The 19,184-nt window shown below is 34.7% G+C and overlaps 1 protein-coding gene across 1 annotated transcript in view; it reads right to left on the bottom strand.

Annotated features, from left to right (window-relative positions):
• Positions 1 to 19,184, bottom strand: part of LOC124638651 (beta-1,4-N-acetylgalactosaminyltransferase bre-4) — a 202,332-nt gene that overhangs the window by 161,447 nt on the left and 21,701 nt on the right. The gene's annotated exons all lie outside the window — the stretch shown is intronic.

Below are 19,184 nucleotides of genomic sequence, written 5' to 3'. Positions count from 1 at the left end.
AACGTTTATGAAATATAAAAATAAAACTATGACCAAACCGCATTTTTATACTTAGATTAAAAATGGTAACCCCAAATGGCGTTATGGGCCGCCATTTTGTGACGCTAAAACAGTCGTCCGTTGTCGTTTCGTGCGCATAGACCACGTTTTTCAAGTGTTTTCGATCTGTTTTTATTTGATTACCCGGCTTTTGTTAGACCGAGATATCAGGATTGATTCTGTTATTGATAATAATATAATTATACATGTAGGCGAAGATGATGATGAAGACACCACCTCCTCAAGCAAATCGGAGTCTGATTAATATTCTGTTCGCACATTCAATTCAATGTACTTGTAACAAAGAATAAATAAAACAATTTTATTATATGAATATTACCTTTTTTTGGTTTCCACTTAAATAACTAAAATATAAAACAAATGATTCCGCCAATTTAAAACGAAAATAATCTTAAAATAATGCGGCGGTTCATTTTGAAGGAACGGTAACGAACTCAGTGTTATGTTGTGCCCATCACTAGTCGTGACTAACTGATAGGTGTCAGGAACGCATTCTCTGAACGGCCGAAGTATAGATACATTACTGCCAAGATTCATTTATCCATTCAGTCATTTTCGCGTGAAAAAATAACAAACCTCTTTACATGCAATTATCCTAAATTATACATACGAAGGTAATATTGTATGATGTAATGTTACCTACTAATTTCGGGTTTTTTGTCAAAAGGTAAATAGATAACATACAGAACCACGCAACCATAGACAACTACTTTTGAAAAATCTGGCCATAGCTAACAAAACATTAACATTTTTACTGTAATGCAAATATATATAGAGATGTTATCTGAGGAACCTTGAGAGAGTAATTAGTGTGTATTCAAATTTAAGCAGTATGAAGGTCAGTTTTCACGAGTTTATCGTGACACCTAGATACGTAATTAAGTACAATTATTTTTGCTTTCATGACACGGTTTTTTGGTGTTCCACTTTTAAATAACACGGTAAATTAATATTCAGAATCAAGCTCTGCTCGGCTCAATCTAGCCACCGAATATCATTTTGCGTATGTACTTTTGTAAAGCTTACGATTTATTGTTAATTCATATCACAAGAAATACTATTTTTCAGTAGGTACTGAAACTAGCGTTTAAATAAACTAACTTTTCAGCTTCATAAGATTAGACGTAAGTATCTTCATGATATTAACATCGTTGTTTAGGTGCATATGACAACTCTTGGTTTAAAATATTCAGCTACTGTTCCCGTACCACGAACTAAATACAAGCACGGGCGACATCGAGCATACCTCTTAATAAAATTAAAACAAACATCCAGCACACTGGATGAGATTTCATAAATACTTGATGACAACAAATAAAATACAAACAGTTCCTAGTACCCATAGTACCCAGTATCCAGTAGATACAAAATTGAGTTGACATTTAAAATATCTTAAGGGAATCACTTCACCATTTCAGATTACTTACAAGATCCCAATGCAAAACGGAAATCATTTCCTAGCATCCTTTGATGGAAATAATCTCTCATTCAGTTCAGAGCTCCTTTTGTTCCGTCCCAGTCCAGCAGCCGAGGATCCAACGAAATAATTCCCTACATTAACATAGCATAATACAAATCTATCCTTTTGAAATCCTTGTATGAATTTTAAAGTCTGCTAAGCCTGCAAATGCATACACTGTGGGTAGTTGAAGGTGCAGTTCTTCACTAACAATAGATAAGAGGCGGCTTGAGCCCCGAGGGGTTCCGGGGGGTTAGAGTAGAGGGGGGGGGCTGTTCATTCATCAGAACTCAACCCTTAGCCATGACGTGTAATGGGTCAGAAGTATCATTAGTGTAAGTTAGGGTTTTGTGGGAGAAATTAGTACGACCAAGCTACAGTCAAACTATTGGTAGGTAAATAAAATAGTTATTATACTTTTATTAAAGCAACAATACAAATGTAGCGGTATTTAGCAGTAATCTCCTGGGATTTTATAATGATTGATTGAACGACTTGGGAATAGCGTGGGCCAGATGATTGATAATATAATTATTGTAACACACATTATTCTGCTGTTGCTAAATCAAATAAATTACACCTGATATCGTACATTTCTTTCATAAACTAAAATTCATCAGTTTATTTTCATAAACGGACAAAGATTGGCACGGAGTTGACTTTCTGTTTATTTTTCTTTTTCACTGTTTTGGCCAGCAATGCACGCCGTAGTCCGAAATTCCTCACAAGCTTTAATGCATAGCATGGTTAGTTCAGAGAGTTAATTAAAAAGTTTAGAATATACGAGTAGTGTGTTCAAAAAGAGTTTTTAATATAAAGAAAATTTTTTTGATTGCTCGCTCGAAGTAAGGATGCATGGTTTGAAGGAAGTGCCTCATTAAAATAGGGATTGCTGTTTTTTCAAAATTATAGAAGGCTAGCTGTTCCCTGCGGTTTCCGTACCCCTAGCAGCCTACATGTCCTTTCTCAGGTTCTAGACCACCTATGTACTACTTATAGAAGAAAAAAAAGTATATTAAAATGGCTCATTATATATTTACCTTTGATTTAAATCAGTTGAGTATTCCTTTGCGTGAAAACCGCACAGAGTTACTTTCGCATTTATAATATTAGCAAGGATCACCGTGTAAATAATTTCAACATACGAATAGTTCCATACACGAGCTGTTACTTAATCCTACTTATATTATAAATGTGAAAGTTTGTGAGAATGTATGGATGTATGTTTGTTATTCAATCACGCAAAAACGGCTGGACCGATTTGATTGAAATTCGGTATGTAGATAGGTGATACCCTGGATTAACACATAGGCTACTTTTTATCAACACACCACGCGGGCGAAGCCGCTGGCGGAAGCTAGTACTAAATAACCAAGAATCTAATAACAATTTACTCACGCACAGACAACCGTTTTAACTCTACCATAGACACAGTTACCAACATTGAAAGTAACATTCAACCTATTTGAACCAAAACCTCATTAATCACATATTATCACGTAGCCCAACGCATAGCCAGTGTTGCCATTATTCATGAATTAGTATGCAAATAAGACGAGGAAAAAGTAAGCGGACTAGACGTCTGCATGCATTACCATATATTCTGGATATGCTTGCCAAATAGCTTCATAAGATATGTTAAGTACCTCGCTATCTCTCTTCTTTTGTTGCTAATTCTATGAAAAATAGTTTTGTGTGAGTAAATGGGAAGTACAGTAAAGGACAATGCTATTCTTTGTATGGAAGTTGGGCTCAAGAGTTGCCCACAGTAACTGCATAGTGTATTATGTTCCATAGGCTTATAATAGGTCCCAGACCGAAACATTTCGAAATCTATCCCAGGAGTCCTGAGAAAAACTGGTTTGACTCTTATTCAATATTACGAAAAATATGCTTACGAACTCTTACCTATTCCACTTTTATTACCTTAATTGTAATGCATTATAATATTAATCGACAAATACGAGGTATTGAACGAGATTTTTTTTTACCAACTTCAAAAAATGGAGGAGTTTCTCAGGTCGTTTGTATTCTTTTTACGTAAGTACGTGCATAACTCCGTCGTTTACCAACCGATTTAAACAATCATTTTATTGTTTGATAGGATTTACTTTCCAAATGGTTCCTTTGTTATTCGGTCCAGGGTCTGGTGATAGAAACCTTAAAACAATTGGGAACTCTCGGAAATTGTAAGCACATATCGAATAAAAACTTGTCATTCGGGTATATGTCTCCGGCACCACAAAACTGTGGAGGTTAAGACCTGACCTGACGATGGAGACGACAGTGAGACGAGGGAACTCCTCAACGGTATGTATTTACTACCTCGTGTTCGAGCTTATTTTATTCGTCTTGATAAGATTTTTCCATTGCCATTACGAATATTAATTGCATGACGCTACACGAACTTAGGACTGATTGTGGTAGATAGAGAATGAAAAGCAAGATAAACAACAATTACCTTTAAACGTCTATTTCTGTTTTTTTTTTTATCCTGTTAACAGTGACACCACTAACTATCTGAATGTTATTTCAAGAAAAGAGGTTGTTAGGTTTGTGGCTGCTTAAAACGGCTTGCTAACAATGGCTGGCTAACATTAGAACCGGTTTTTCTCGGGACCTCTGGGACCGATTTCTAAAATATTTGGATTCCGTCTTAAGAGTGAAGTAAAAAACCTATTTTAACCATTCCCACTACTGGGCAAATGGCTTGGGCTTTATAAACTGACTGTTCAAGTTTGACATTAGAACCAGTTTTTCTCGGGACCTCTGGGACCGATTTCCAAAATATTTGGATTTCATGTTAACAGTGCAGTAAAGAACCTATTTTAACAATTTCCACTATTGGGCAAATGGCTTGGGCTTCATAAAGTGACTGTTCAAGTTCAACATTTGAACCGGTTTTTCTCGGGACCTCTGGGACCGATTTTGTTAATAAAAAAAAAAATATTTGGATTTCGTGTTCAGAGTGCACTATGGAACCAGCTGGAACTACTCCCACTGCTGGGCAAAATCTTTGGAAATAAACGGGGATGCAAAATAAATATCAATATAGTTACTAGTGACTAGCTTCCGCGCACCCGGATAAAATGCAGTCTATAGTCTTCCTCGATAATATGTGACAATCTATAATCTATTTATTTAATCGGTACAGTAGTCCCTGGTCTAATCGCGTTCACTTAAACTCAAGCGTTCAAGAAAACTCTTCCGCATTAAAATCTATATCCTAATCTACCTAATCCTAGTTGTACTAGAGGATGTTTTGTTTAAATATGTGTGATTATGTTTTTTTTTTTTGACAATAATATTATTATTATACTCTAGCTTCTGCCACAGGTTTCACACGAAGCCGGATATAAAGCCTGCCTAGCCTTTAGCCTACCTCGATAAATGGGCTATCTAACACTGAAAGAATTTTTCAAATCGGATCAGTAGTTTGAGAGATTAGCTCGTTCAAGCAAACACACTTTTCGGCTTTGTAATATTATCCTCCTACATAACAAACATACTCTTCCAATATTAGCACAGATTTTATTTATGTAAAACAACACTATGGACTCAACCCCCCGCCACGCACGTGCTCCGTACACCTAAGCTCAAGAGACTACAGCCATTTTATACCAAGAAACCTCAATGCAACACAGAAAATATATTTTATGTGCAATACGTGAGAAACGAGTTTTCTATTTCTGAAATCCGTGAACTGTATTGACTGAGATTTTCAAAGCTTTAGATTAGCTATTATTTCCAGCTATGTTTTCCGAAAAATTGCTGGCTTTTGTGGATTAAACGATTGTGTGTAAGCTTTCAAATATGTGTCAGATTTTGGATAAACTAAATTATTCTATGAAACAGCTGTCAGCCTTGCTCAATCATTGTTAGACCCAGAATAACTATTCAATCTACGCATTATTGATGTACAGAATCCCATTATACAAAACATTTAGAATACTCGCACATTGCAGACTAAACATGAGGCCAATAGTTGAACTGATAGCGAGCATTTTTTTATTTAATTTTCTAGATTCCAATCAAACCAGTCTCTCTGATAATAGCTAAATACCTGATCTTTCTAACTTATGCACTATTATTCATGTTCATACTGATTTCTGAGCCCAAACAAACGATCAGCCGACTAAAACTTTGAAGTGTGCGAGTACTCTTACTAGACTACGCTATGCACAAGCACAGGATGTATACTTAGATACATACAGCTTTTCTAGTATGTATTTCTATTTTCAAAAGTGTGAATCCGAGAAACGTTTTACCCAATCTCAGAGAAGAGCTAATAACCCGTTGACGGCGTACCGTCTACATTTTACTGTACCGTGTAGACTGCGGAGAACAAAATGACTAGCGGAGGTGCCATAACGAAAAATCTAAGAAAGTAGCACGCTAATGGTCATGTCCATCGTACGTATTTGAGCTAGAAGAAGGCGGCTGACTTACCGCATTACGGCATCTTTTTTTTTTTTTTTTTTTTTTTTTCGACGTTAAAAATCATCAAATGCCCCCTCCCGCTGTGGGTTAGCAGCGGTGAGGGAGTGTCAGACTCTTACTGACTAAAAACCGTCGTGTTCCGTCAGAGGCCTTTTATGTACCAGGGCCGCGGTATCTCTTTCGAACAACCCGCAGCCCCGGCGCATTACGGCATCTCCGCTCATCTTTCCTTACTCCGTGGTGTAGATTCAAGATTACGGCTACGAGACGTGCTCGCGAGATGTAGCGAACGGAAAAGAATGGTAGCATCGCGAGGGTTGATTACCTTAGTATAGTCTGTTGTATTTACTGTTTTGTCAGTTGAGTCTAGACTATATTTAGGTGTTTGTAAAGCTTCAAATAAATTATTTGTGGAAAGTATGAAGTTATGTACAGAATTGAGATAGATAAATATATAACCGTTATTGTAACTAGCTCATTTACCTAAGTCTAAAGGGGCGGAAGGGCAACAAGGGTGACCGTTAATGGCATCAAATGTTCACTTCACTGTTTGCTGTCATATCTAATGCTCATCAAAATATACACATAATCCCGAGAGCTTCCTTTTTTTTATGTCAGTGAAAAAGATCCAGTATTTATGAAATTACAGTTATAATTAACAAACTTTAATGATTCAAGTAACTATGTAATACTTTGATGAAGTTTAGACAACTTTACTACGAAGTTATCAAAATATTCTAACTACATAAATAAACTTTAAACTCTTAGCTAAGTTTAACGTCCATTTAGAAGTCATTTCTAAGTAAATTTTAGTTCATTTGAATGAAGTAACTTTTATTAGAAAATAGATTAATACTGTAAATAATATTTGTTAATACGGTATGTTAATTAAACTAAAATATGTGAACAACCTCTACTAATAGTCCCCAGAGTTATAAAATGACATTTAAAACAAAATGGTCGATAAGTCACATATTTTTGGCTTAACATGTTATGCGGAGCGCCAGCCAATGATATTATATAGCAGTAAGATTTGAAGAATTTTAATTGCTTGTATAATAATTAAACATTACTTACTGAAACTACCAGTCAAAAAAATATTGAATGAAATATGTTTCAGGTCAAATTAAAATGTTTTATGCATACTTACATGATCACAAAGTAGGTAAAATTGATGGAATGTGATTATTACCTGAAAACAAAGAAAAATGTTTATTAATAAGTAGCACAATAAAAATACATAATAATGGTATCAACCCAATATAATTGACCAGAAAATGGTTTTCATTTTCAGTGGCTGTCGTTCAAAGGAATTTACATCAATGTCAAATGAATGGGAACTTATAATATTTTTATATGTATGTCGAAATAGGCATTGACAAAAGCGTATAATAGAGTTGCTAAATTACATTTTAATACCTAAAAAGATTTTCCTCGTTTATTGTATTATTAATTTCGCTGTTCATCTCGTTTCATTCCGTATATGAATTCTAACAATGCAAATACAACATTTATAACATTAAAAACATTCTGCAAATAAAGACCAGGATATTACAATACAAAGTTTATTTTCTAATATGGCAACAATACCTATATTGACTATTGAAATGTTTACCTACGGAATAGAAATGAAGCTATAAATAATTAACATTATACACAGGAAAACTCGTTAGTTTCTGCGTGTACACTATTCTGTAAACAAAATAAATTGGTTCGCTTGATTGTGTTGGAATCATAGATGGTTGGAATAAGCTCACTATTAGAGACATAGACAGCTGTCACTGTCACATGACTTGTCTATTTGACAGATGACGTATGAATAAATTGGAGGGAAATATTAATGACTGCTGGTAAAGATTGAAGATAAAGGATTGCTTTGATTTTAGACCTTCAGGGTCAAAAGGAACACGTGTTACTTTTATGCTCATTGATCAGTCAATTAACAAAAATATTTTTGGAAATCATAAGCATTATACGGGTTTGTGATCTGCAATAAAGATTTATTATTATTATTATAAGCAAGGTTTCGCTCTTTTTATATACACCATAAACTTCGGGTCTTTGTTTTGTTTTTTTTTTAATATGAGGCAGTGATAAAATAAAATTATTATGCCAATAGCAGTAACAGATAAAATATGTGTCATAAGCGTGGCGCCTTACCCTGAACCCTTCAACAATCCTATAGCCCTGATAAAATACAAATATCATAATATATACGACTGTAAGCGTAATTTTCCTTTATTTTGCGCTGTATGGCTTGCCTACATATTTTTGCCGTGTTATGTCATCCATAAAAGTTAACTTGAGTTTTTCTTTTACGCGTATGGAATAAAAATGCCATTATAATAGTTGTCAAAGTCTTGTTTGGTTTTATTAAGGATTGCGCTTTTCGAATGAGGATTAAAATCATTAAGTATTGGCTGTTAAGGTAATGATAGGTTTACACAACAATCTTGGCCAAATGCACGAGCTTGATTGATTACTTAAATTCTCGAATACTGTTAAATAAACACCTTAAAATACATAAAATACCAAAGACACTTTATAAGAATTTCAACAACAAATAAACCCAAGTAATGACGCCTTAAAAATCTCATCGCCTGAAACTAAGTAGGTAATATTTAATAATATAATAAACCGTACTTTATGACATTGTTTTATAGCTACATCAAACATAATTAAAATCATAACACAATATTAACATACGATAAACTTTTATAGCCGGACGTGAAAAATGCAGAAATTAAACGAAAAGAGAACAAACCATTTTCTTTAATGAAGAGAACGGACAAGAATAATGGTAATGACATGACATTTTAACTCGTGGGGGACAGTAATCGCGGGGGACACGTTAATCCCCCAAGTCCCCCGAGAGCGATTCGCAACCAGAGGACATTTTTTTAACTTCGCAAAGAACTCGCAACGTTTTTTGGAACGGAATCGATCACGGAGTAAGAAAAGATGAGCGGAAATGTCATAGTGCACGAAGATCAGGCACCTTCTTGCAGGTCAAATACCTACGTACGGAGGGAAAGACCAAAACGATCAGTCACGAGTGAAGTAACGAGGCGTTCGGGTTCTTCGAGACATCTGTCAACGATTTTTGGTATTACAAGAAATAACGGGGCCAAAGAAGGCGTATACAGGCGAAGACAGTACATTCGTCGTCCCCCGCACACCCGCATTTTGGCGCGCTACTTTCTTAGGAAGTTTTCCGTTATGGGACCTCCACTAGTCGTTTCGTGCTCCCTGGAATCAATGTTTTTGTGCAATTCAAACACGGGAGTTTAAAGTTTTACTACTTGTTCAAAGAGGGGAATGAATTGACGAAAGATAACTTTGTAATTGCTGGGTGTTTGTTTCTATTGCTTGCTACAGTAATGTTAGCTTGTTAATAAATGAGCTATGTGTAAGATTAAGAACTACTACTTCTAGGCTTTCTTATGTGCTGCGTGCTTGGGCTTGGCAAAACAGTTATTGAGCTCCCTGTTTGTAAATGAAACCTCATTTCTCACTTTTACATTACAGATTTTCAATAAGTCGAGAATTTAAATGCTTTGTATCGTTCATCTTGAATTTGGAATGAATACATATAAATACTTCTACTCTACGTACTTATCGCTCTGTACCTAGTTAAAAATAATTGGCGCCCATTACTCATCGACTTTTTTATTACTTTGCTGAGTACGTAATAAACTACGAAGTCTGCAAAGTGCAGTTCGTGCCATCTTTTTTTGACTCTCCGCTTAGTTGAGCATCAAAGGCGAACTAGGATATTTTCTGCTAACTGTATAAACGGTACGGCCATGGTAAAATTAACTTCATTTAGGTACTCAAATATATGAAATAGAAAATAATATATTGCTCTTCAATGTCCGGCATTTATGGATCAAAAGTGAGTACCTATACCTATTACCTTTACCACCTTTACCAATCGAAAAGTTTTAGGCAAAAAATGTACCTGCGTATTTTCCTTTTTAAAACTGAATAAAGAAGACGCTAGCTCTGCAAAAATAATATAATATTCACTCCATAACTCCATTCATAATATTTTTATTAAACCTTAAAAAAGACACCGAGATAAATATAAAAAAGAAACTAATAATTCCTCCTTTCAAAACTCTGATATTGCGAGCTAAGCGCCAAGACCCAAGATTAAATTAAATGCAGAAGCGCCTTCAAAGCTAAAATTACCTAACAAAAGCATTTCTGCTTGTATTAAAACGACAATATGTAAATTAGGAGTGTCACGGTATCGCGAGACTTCGGTATTTCTAGGTACGGTAATGACATGTGCCAGGGTACGGTAATGACATGTGCTTGGTACGGTAATGAGATCGAGGGAAGTCAGGTGATACAATTAAGCTGTGAATGGCTCCTTAGCATCTGATATCGAGGGTATTGCACCTTTCTGCAATTTTAATCTGTGATTACAAAGAGTTTGTAAGCGTTTGTGGTAATGAAGGCAAATAGGCTTAGCTTATCTAGAGCGTAGGCAGAGGTTATTATACTGCCGACTTCGCAAACATTAGGGCAAATTACACATAATTTTTAACATATGTATTGGCTAAATTCTTATGTTCGCACGTAGCAAATGAAAAACCGTTTTTGTTTTTACTTGTTTTATAACATTATCCAAGTCTATGGATATAAAATTGGTAGTTAATGTGATTAATTCTGTGTCAATTATCACTTTATCCAAATTGAGTAGATATTATAAATAATAGCTAGATAATATATATAATATTCAGACTTATTACTTGGGCTGTAACATATGCATAGCTAACTTGAATGTAGCGATTAATAACAATATGCCAAGACGTGTTAAATTACAATAATGATTGTTAACTTCACTAAAATAAACTCACCTCTGAAATAAACCTTTGCTATATTAAATTCGAGAAGCAAATTGCGAGGGAAGCTAAGTTTATAGTAAGCGAGCAATAATGTTGTAATGTGCGATTGAAGAGAGTGGATCCGGGGTGATACCCGGATGGGTGTTGCGTCATTACCATCAGTAAGAGCAATCACTAGTTTATAATCCCCTACATATTAAATTATATGGGAAACGATGTAAGACTCATTTGTGTTTCTAAAATACAGGCTTATATCCCGCGCGCGGTGTCACGTTTCTCGGGAACTGCTGCCCGCACCCAGAACTTAAAAAAAATGCCTACAACACTCGGGGTCAGTCTGGCTTTCTAACAGTTAAAATATAGGTATTGTACTGTATAGATGAAGATCGTCATGTCATACGCAGATCAAAAGAAAATTGCAATAACAACTCGATCAACATAAAAAGGCAATGATAATTAACCCACAAAGGAAAACAGCATTCATTAATAATAATACGAAAACACAGCATTAATTAAATTGTATACGAGATCGACATCGGCCGCCATTGGCTCATCAATCATCTCCCTCGTTGCAGTAGGTATTATCATGGCCGCCATATTGCAGACTTTTTCAAACTAACAGAACAAACGAGAAAAGTTCTATTAATGTTATTACCAAGCCCCGGAGCCAGACACAGATTGTTTTTGACAAAACATGTCCATGCTAAAACAAGGTTTGTTCTAAAGAGAATTTATATTAAAATCTTAATTAAAATTTCATCCCAATAAAACAATGTAATCGAATAACTTCCGAAGCAAAATTCTTGTTTATTTCTTTTGTGCCTTCAAAAAGCTTTTAGCGATGGAAATAATGTGATTATTTTGAAGAAAATCACTGAAGAAATATTACCTATTAACATATTTTTCACCTCTGTTTTTTTTTCAGTTACTCTTTGTATTACAGAGCTAGAGTAGGTAGTTATGATGACAAAGAGGTTGCAGTGAGGACGTGCCCATAATTTCGGTGAACAATATAGGACAATAGGTGCCTTTATGCATACTAGCAATTACATTAATTATCGCCTGATTGTTACGAGGTATTGCGGTATATTCCATCAAATAATTCGTCCCTCCAAATATTTTTAGTATTAAAGCCAAAAAATAATCATAGATCTACATCTTTACTTCACATATTTCTATTTCTTTGTGCTAAACCAGTGCGACTGGTTGTAAATTAAACGATCAAGTCTATAAGGAAAACCCCCGTATTCATTTATCAAGATTGAACAACAATAGGTAAACAATTATATAAGTAAGTGATCGAAGCAATGGAAAATACCAAACCCCTATGCTTTGTCTACGTAACCTATTGTATAACATTATGTACCTATAGGTTGCGTTTGATAGTTTGCTTATTTCAAGATCGCTGTGAAAAATACTTTTATCACCATAAATATAAAACCAGCGCTGGGACTCTATCTCGTTTCGGGTCGCAGCATTTTGCTGAGCGTGGGCCGTATTGCGCGCTTTAGGACGCATATTTTCCCTTAAATTTGTGTTATGTTCTTTTTATCTTTTTATCCATATTATGCTCATTTTGTTAGGGGCATTTATGCGTCTTATATTTTGCGCAATTAAACTGATTTTCTTTCTTTCTTTCTTTCTTTTATTATAAAACGTGGTTTTCAGAAGTACCCGCTTTCATACTAGGTTTAGTCCACTGATTTTGTTCGGGACGGTGATTTAAAGGTGGTACAAAAGCTGATATTTCGGAAAACCATGTTTTATAATAAGGTGGTAAAAGTATTTTACAGTATTTTAACTGAGTATAAAACTCAACAATAAACAAAAAATAATACACAAACCTTAATCTAACAACAACTTTCAAAAAAGCAAACAATAATACACAACCGTTTAATTTTCGATTGTTTTAAAACAAAAACCAAAAAAGCATACCGCCTAAAACACCGCGTTCCAAATTTTTTTTTTTTTTTATAAATTTTGACAGGCGCACGTGCAAAGGGACGCGGAATTCGCGTCACGTATTGTTACCACCTGGTAGTTAGTAGGGAATTGTTTTCGTGCCCAATGGGAAGCTGTACACGTAAAAAGCAGGAAAAATACACGTTCTAGATTGTTCGGTGTGCCATCGAATTTGTATGACATAGGTTTTTTCAAATAGGGAAATGTTATCAGTCAGTTTAAAACATAGACATAATATTAGTAAACAGGACTGCGCACCTTTACCCAAAAAACGAGCCGAGTGAAACAGTTAGTACCGAGGCCGTCTGTCCCTTTCTAATAGGGTGACTATGAGATTAAGCTATGTCAGACAAATCCGAATTTGCTAAGATTATCGAACACAGATTGGTATTGAAATTTTAACTTACGCAGTTTGTAACCTTAAAATACTAATATAGGCTTTTAATAATTAGCGGGAATTAGCAGTATAAAAGCAGGGAGATTCGAAGTGAAGACTGTTTTTTTGTGTGTTTTTGCTTCACATATAGACTGCTGAGCCGTTCATGTCGCCTTTCTTCATTTTTTGGAAAGCTATAACAATAGTACAACAGTTTTAAAATCCATCACCCATATTTTGACTCATTACAAGAATTCATGGGCACCCTAGTTGTTTGATTTACGAAAATGTTATTATTAGCTAACCTGTGGAGCGATATATTGCAACCACCATAGGATTCAGTTTTACAAGTATAAACGCAACACTTTTTCACCATTTTAATAGTTTAAATTGATTTAATACATAAGATATAAACAAAATTTTAAATGCTGATTACGCGCCAAGAATGTTCAGGGTTACCGCTAGAAAATTTAAAAAAAAGCAAAATAAAAATTTATGTTGTTTATGTTTTAAGAATAAATACGAATAAATTAATGCGATTGTTATTAATTTGTTGACTTACTATTGTTAAAATAAGATAAAAAGGTGTTAGAAAGAGACAAACGGCCTCCGTTCTAACTATCCCTCTCGGCTCGGATTTGCCTCTGTGTATTATGCAACCAATTTAGTACCTTATTGCGTTGGAATAGAGTTCATTTTCGTAAATATATATTTTGAGCGTGCGCAATCTTGTTTAGTATATTACATCTATGGTTTAAAATAACTCATGTCTGATGCCTCAAGTCAAATACAATACTTGCGCAGAAAAGCTTTATTCCCATTTTTTAAATGTCAGTTTATTTATTTGCATTCTATTCAAAAAAAATAGTAGTAAGTAGATATATTACAATACTTATATAGCATTTATTTGAAAAACTCCCATAAGGGCATCATGACCTAGAATCTGAAACGATAAGTCGTCTTTCAGCGAAATAACATTACCGCTGTAATTAAACTAAAGAGATTATAAAACGGAAACCATGATAGTAAAAAACGCACTAAAAGTTGATGAAAATAAAGATAACCATAAATTATAACCACAAACCAGCCAGTCTGGCTGGCATTTTTATGGCGCGAATTCTAGACGGCTTATGTCATATGCGTGCGTCAGTTTTCTGTTAAATTATCGTTTCAAGTGCAGTGAGGCGGGAAAAGAAAATTTTAACGTGAAGTTCTCCTACAGAGCACGACAAAATGAAAAAAAAAAAACAAATCGAGAAAAATGAACACTGCTATAATTTTTTTTGGCGAAATCTACCATAACATTTTATTTAATTATTTTAAATTGTGGTGGTATTTAATCTTCGATATGTATCAGATAATTTTTTTATACATCATCAATCTATTACATGTAAGATACCACCACTTTATTTAATTTTGGTATGATGAGCTGAATGTTGCCAGTATTATTGATATATACATGTAAGAAAGCTTGTACAGTTAGCAACATGAGTAGACGGAACGCATCCAATTTCTTCTTTTTTTAGCCACGTGACGTTAATGGTGACTCATTTCATTTCTCGTGTCTATTTCAGGTTTCAGCAACTAATTTCGATATTTGAACTGCAAATCACTGTCGAAAGTTCCTATGAAAAATACTATAAGGCCCAGACTTAATCAAAAGCGAAGCGGAGAGAAGTCTTGATTCATCATCATCATCTCAGCCATAGGACGTCCACTGCTGAACATAGGCCTCCCCCTTAAATTTCCACAACACCTATTGGAGGCGACCTGCATCCAGCGTCTTCCGGCGACCTTTATTAGGTCGTCTGTCCACCTTGATGATGGACAGTCTTAATTAACCAATAGAATTTCTTTATTCAAATATCCCGCTGAGTAGTATCCCTTTAAGAATCGTATTGTTTGTCTAAACGCTCCGCTCCGCTTTGGTAGAATCTGGGCCTTACAAATGACAGGCACACATAAACTATGAATTTATATTTAGTCATCACCTCGGTTTCACTGACAATTGAAATACCCATTTCAAGTAGAACCGATACTTAATGATATTAGGTACTAGTACTATACGCATCAAATTAAAATACTTAGATAAATATTTAAACGTAAGTAAGTAAGCAGGTACTTAATTTTATTTATATTTCATATTCCTAACTGAAGTCTTATTTATTATCAGAGATGACGCCATGATACGCATACAAGTAATCAGCTATATAATGCATGCGAGATGCATATTCAATGCACAATGGCATTTTTATGACCTTCCTTCGACTTTACTGTGATAATACTCAGCAACCTGAAACATTGATAACCATATTGTTTTTACCATATTTCCGTGACTAAAAATGTATTATTATTATAATGAAATCAAATGATAAAACTATGTGCCGATCATAAAAAGTAAAGAGACCCTTATTTTCATATTCTGGGATAAACGGCCGCATCAAATGTGGTGACATTAGCGAGAATATCAGTATTGTTCTCAGAGAATTTAACGGACTGGATACGACATTGCCATGCGTTCTGCCTCCGGGACGAGAGTCAAAGTTATGCTTGAGTTTGTTAATTTTGTCGTGCGCTTGTGTAACGATGTGACCGAAAATGCATGAGTGAGCTTTCATCACGGAGGAAGGAAAGATGAGCGGAGATGCCATAAAGCTGGTAGGTCATGTTCCTTGAGACATAAGTCGAAGATTTTTAGTATAACAAAAAAGGGCGGGTTTCAAGGAAGGCCTTTGAAGCCGCAGTCAGTTACTTTCCTCATCCGAAATCCGCATTTCAGCGACACTACTTTCTTAAGAGGTATTTTATTATTATGATATCAGCTGGTTATTTTGTTATCCATAGCTATGACTAATTGCTGAGTTGCTTCGCCCCCCAAGCTTAAATCAGAAGACTTTAGCATAGAGATATGTGCTAATGGCAGTTCTAGTTGTTGGAATGCTCTCAGAAACTGTCGAGTCGTGGGTTGTAAGTACCGTGGGCGTCTGTAAGAAATGGCAGATATTTGTCTCGTAGACCGGCACGTATTGCGAATATGGTGAATAACACTTCAGTCAATGTGTTCAGTAAATAAGGTTTATTTGTTGTGGTGGGTCGTGAAATAGAGATAAAGATGTCAGGGTTTAAAACTTATTTAGTCAGGCGCAAAAGTAAATACTTACTCAAAATCATGGTGAAGATTTTATTCAGACGCTGACATCAAATCCCTACTAATATTATAAATGCGAAAGTAACTCTGTCTGTCCGTCTGTCTGTCTGTTACGCTTTCACGTCTTAACCACTGAACCGATTTTAATCAAATTTGGTACAGAGATAGAGTTGACCTTGAGAAAGAACATATGAAAGTTTTTATCCCGGACTTTTGAAGAATTCTCTTGGAAACGAGATATAACCGAACACTACGCGGGCGAAGCCGCGGGCGGAAGCTAGTTTTAATAAAAAAACGGTTTAGTAGGTATGGTATGCACTTTATAGTTTAATATTTCAAATTATCCTTGGACAAATTCATCTTATTTAAGTCCGCGTTATCCTGCCAATCTATTAGATTTATAGCGATATTATAGCGCACGCATTTTTTTTTTGTCGTAAGTTGGCGAAATCTACATTTTTTATAAATCTGGGGACTTCCAATTTTTTAACCGACTTCCCAAAAAGGAGGAGGTTCTCAATTCGGCCGGTATGTTTTTATAGCTAATGTTAATTTACATCGAAATTAACATTAGCTATAAAAACAAAAAAACCCAAAAACTGCCTGCATAGTTATAGAGGCAATTTCTTAGATAGACAGCTGTCTAACTCCTTAACTATTGATCATTCTAAAAACAATCAAAGTGTAATTAGCGCTCTTTGCTCTTAATTATCAACGTGATAGTGGATGTTACGTTAAAAGTTATAATACCCACTTTAATTGACAAAGTTTGAGGTAAGTTTTAAGTAGTAAGAGCAGTTTCCTTTGCCTAAGTTTAAGGTTATTATAATAAAAAAGGTGCTTGTGGAATAAAAACTATTTATGCATATAGCCATGTTAAATGTTTTATTTCAAAAAGGGCTTTGCAGGCACATGAAACATCACACTATGTACGCAAAATTCCAAAAAGTTGGTCTCATCCATAGGAGCCGCCAAGAAACTCTATGGACACTTTCTATACATATAAATATTATGACTTACTAATTATGGCTGGCTCGTAAGCAAGGTTTTAGTAATTTGATGGTTTAACTGATTCATACAATAAGCATACCAAAATAAATTAGTTTTTATCTTAAACTGCCTAATTCTGAAATAACAGTAATTTTAACTTAAACGTTAAAACAAGGCAAAGCAGCACAGGTAATACAATGGCACTAATTATCTACATAGACGAGCGGCCATCTTGCCTTGCAAATCACTTGAGCAAGCTGAATCATTAACACTCTAGTCTCCGCTAGCAATTATGACGTTGTATACTTGTAATATTATCATTTATTGGCACAATATACATATAGTTATTTCTATTATGTACTTGAGAAAATCTATCTATATATTATATTATAAAAGAAAGTCGTGTTAGTTACACATTTTATAACTCAATATTGGCTGAACCATGTAAGCTGAAAATTTGAGGGGAGATAGCTTAGACCCGGAAAAAGAACATAGGATAGTTTTGTCTTCATCCGGGACGCGGGTGAAACCGTGGGCAGAAGCTAGTTCAGACATAAAACTTGGAGTATACTTACGTTTCAATTATGATTTTTTTTTTCTCGATATACCAAGTATCTGGCTTTCAGTTGAGCTAAAAAGTGAGTCCATTTTAATTTAGTTCGATTCGAATGCTAATTACTTTTTAAATTAATTATACACATATACGTATACCAAATCATTAAGAAACTACATCTACTGAAATTCACTTAAAGATAATCGCATAGTTCAAGATTACAATCCCTTGTTTTATTTGTACGGCAAATTACAAAGTAAGTAGATTTTATCAATATGTAAGCACAGATATATACCTAGTACCATTATCATTACTTATCAGTGTAATGTTAAGTTGTAGATGTACTTAAATAACTTCAAACTACCTTTTACTATTAAATACTGATTAAAACTTTGTAATAGCTACTGTCATTAATTTTTTACTTATTTTAATTTCACCGTCAAATAATATGTACGTATTTTGACTTGAACCTTATTACAACTCACACAGCATATTTACAGTATATACACTACATTACAACTCAGCTAGCTCCGGTTAGACTGGAAGCCTACCCCAACATAGTTGGGAAAAAGGCTCGGAGGATGATGACGCATATATTACAAATACACATACATTGCAAATTGAAATACCCAAACAGCAAAACATGACCATGAAGAGAAAATCAAATCGCTGCGCAATTAAATTCGAAACGAGCACAACAAATCGACGTTAAATGACGCAATGTATAATCAAGCCCTGACTGAAAATGTACTACGTTTCAGCTCTTAATTGCTGCTAATTGCTATATTTGTACCATTTTGTACCATTTTGAACCTAGTCGGGACCCCCTTCCGAGTAATTTGTTACCCCTTCACTTCATCATGGTTTAAAAAAAACCGTTTTGGCTCCCTATCCTAGTATCTTAAGGAAGGAAAACAGTCATTATATTTTATATTTCCGCTCGCTTCTGTTGCTCGCGAATTTTGCATTTTTCTTGGAATCTATTTGGAGTTTTACCCCCTTACTTATAAAATTTCTAATCACCTTCTAAGCAACATTTTAACTAATCACTACTTAAAGTCTTAAGTAGTGATTAAATGTTAGTTAAGACACGCTTAAGCAAAGTTTATAAGTAAGAATTTTCTTAAACAGCCCTTAAGAATTACTTATATTTAATTCACGTTTATAAGTAAGGGGGTAATTTTTATGGCGCTATTATTTCATCAGTACTTTTTACGTCGTTTAGCTTACGAATCTTTAATGTGATAAAAAACTGTTCAGAATCATAACCAAAACAAAGTTCGTATAACCGCCTTATATACGGCAAAGTGGCAAATTAACACCATATACTCGAAAGGCGG

Source organism: Helicoverpa zea, chromosome 18 (assembly GCF_022581195.2).
Source record: "Helicoverpa zea isolate HzStark_Cry1AcR chromosome 18, ilHelZeax1.1, whole genome shotgun sequence".
NCBI classification, from domain to species: Eukaryota; Metazoa; Arthropoda; class Insecta; order Lepidoptera; family Noctuidae; genus Helicoverpa; species Helicoverpa zea.
This window is presented reverse-complemented; position numbering and strand designations above follow the sequence as displayed.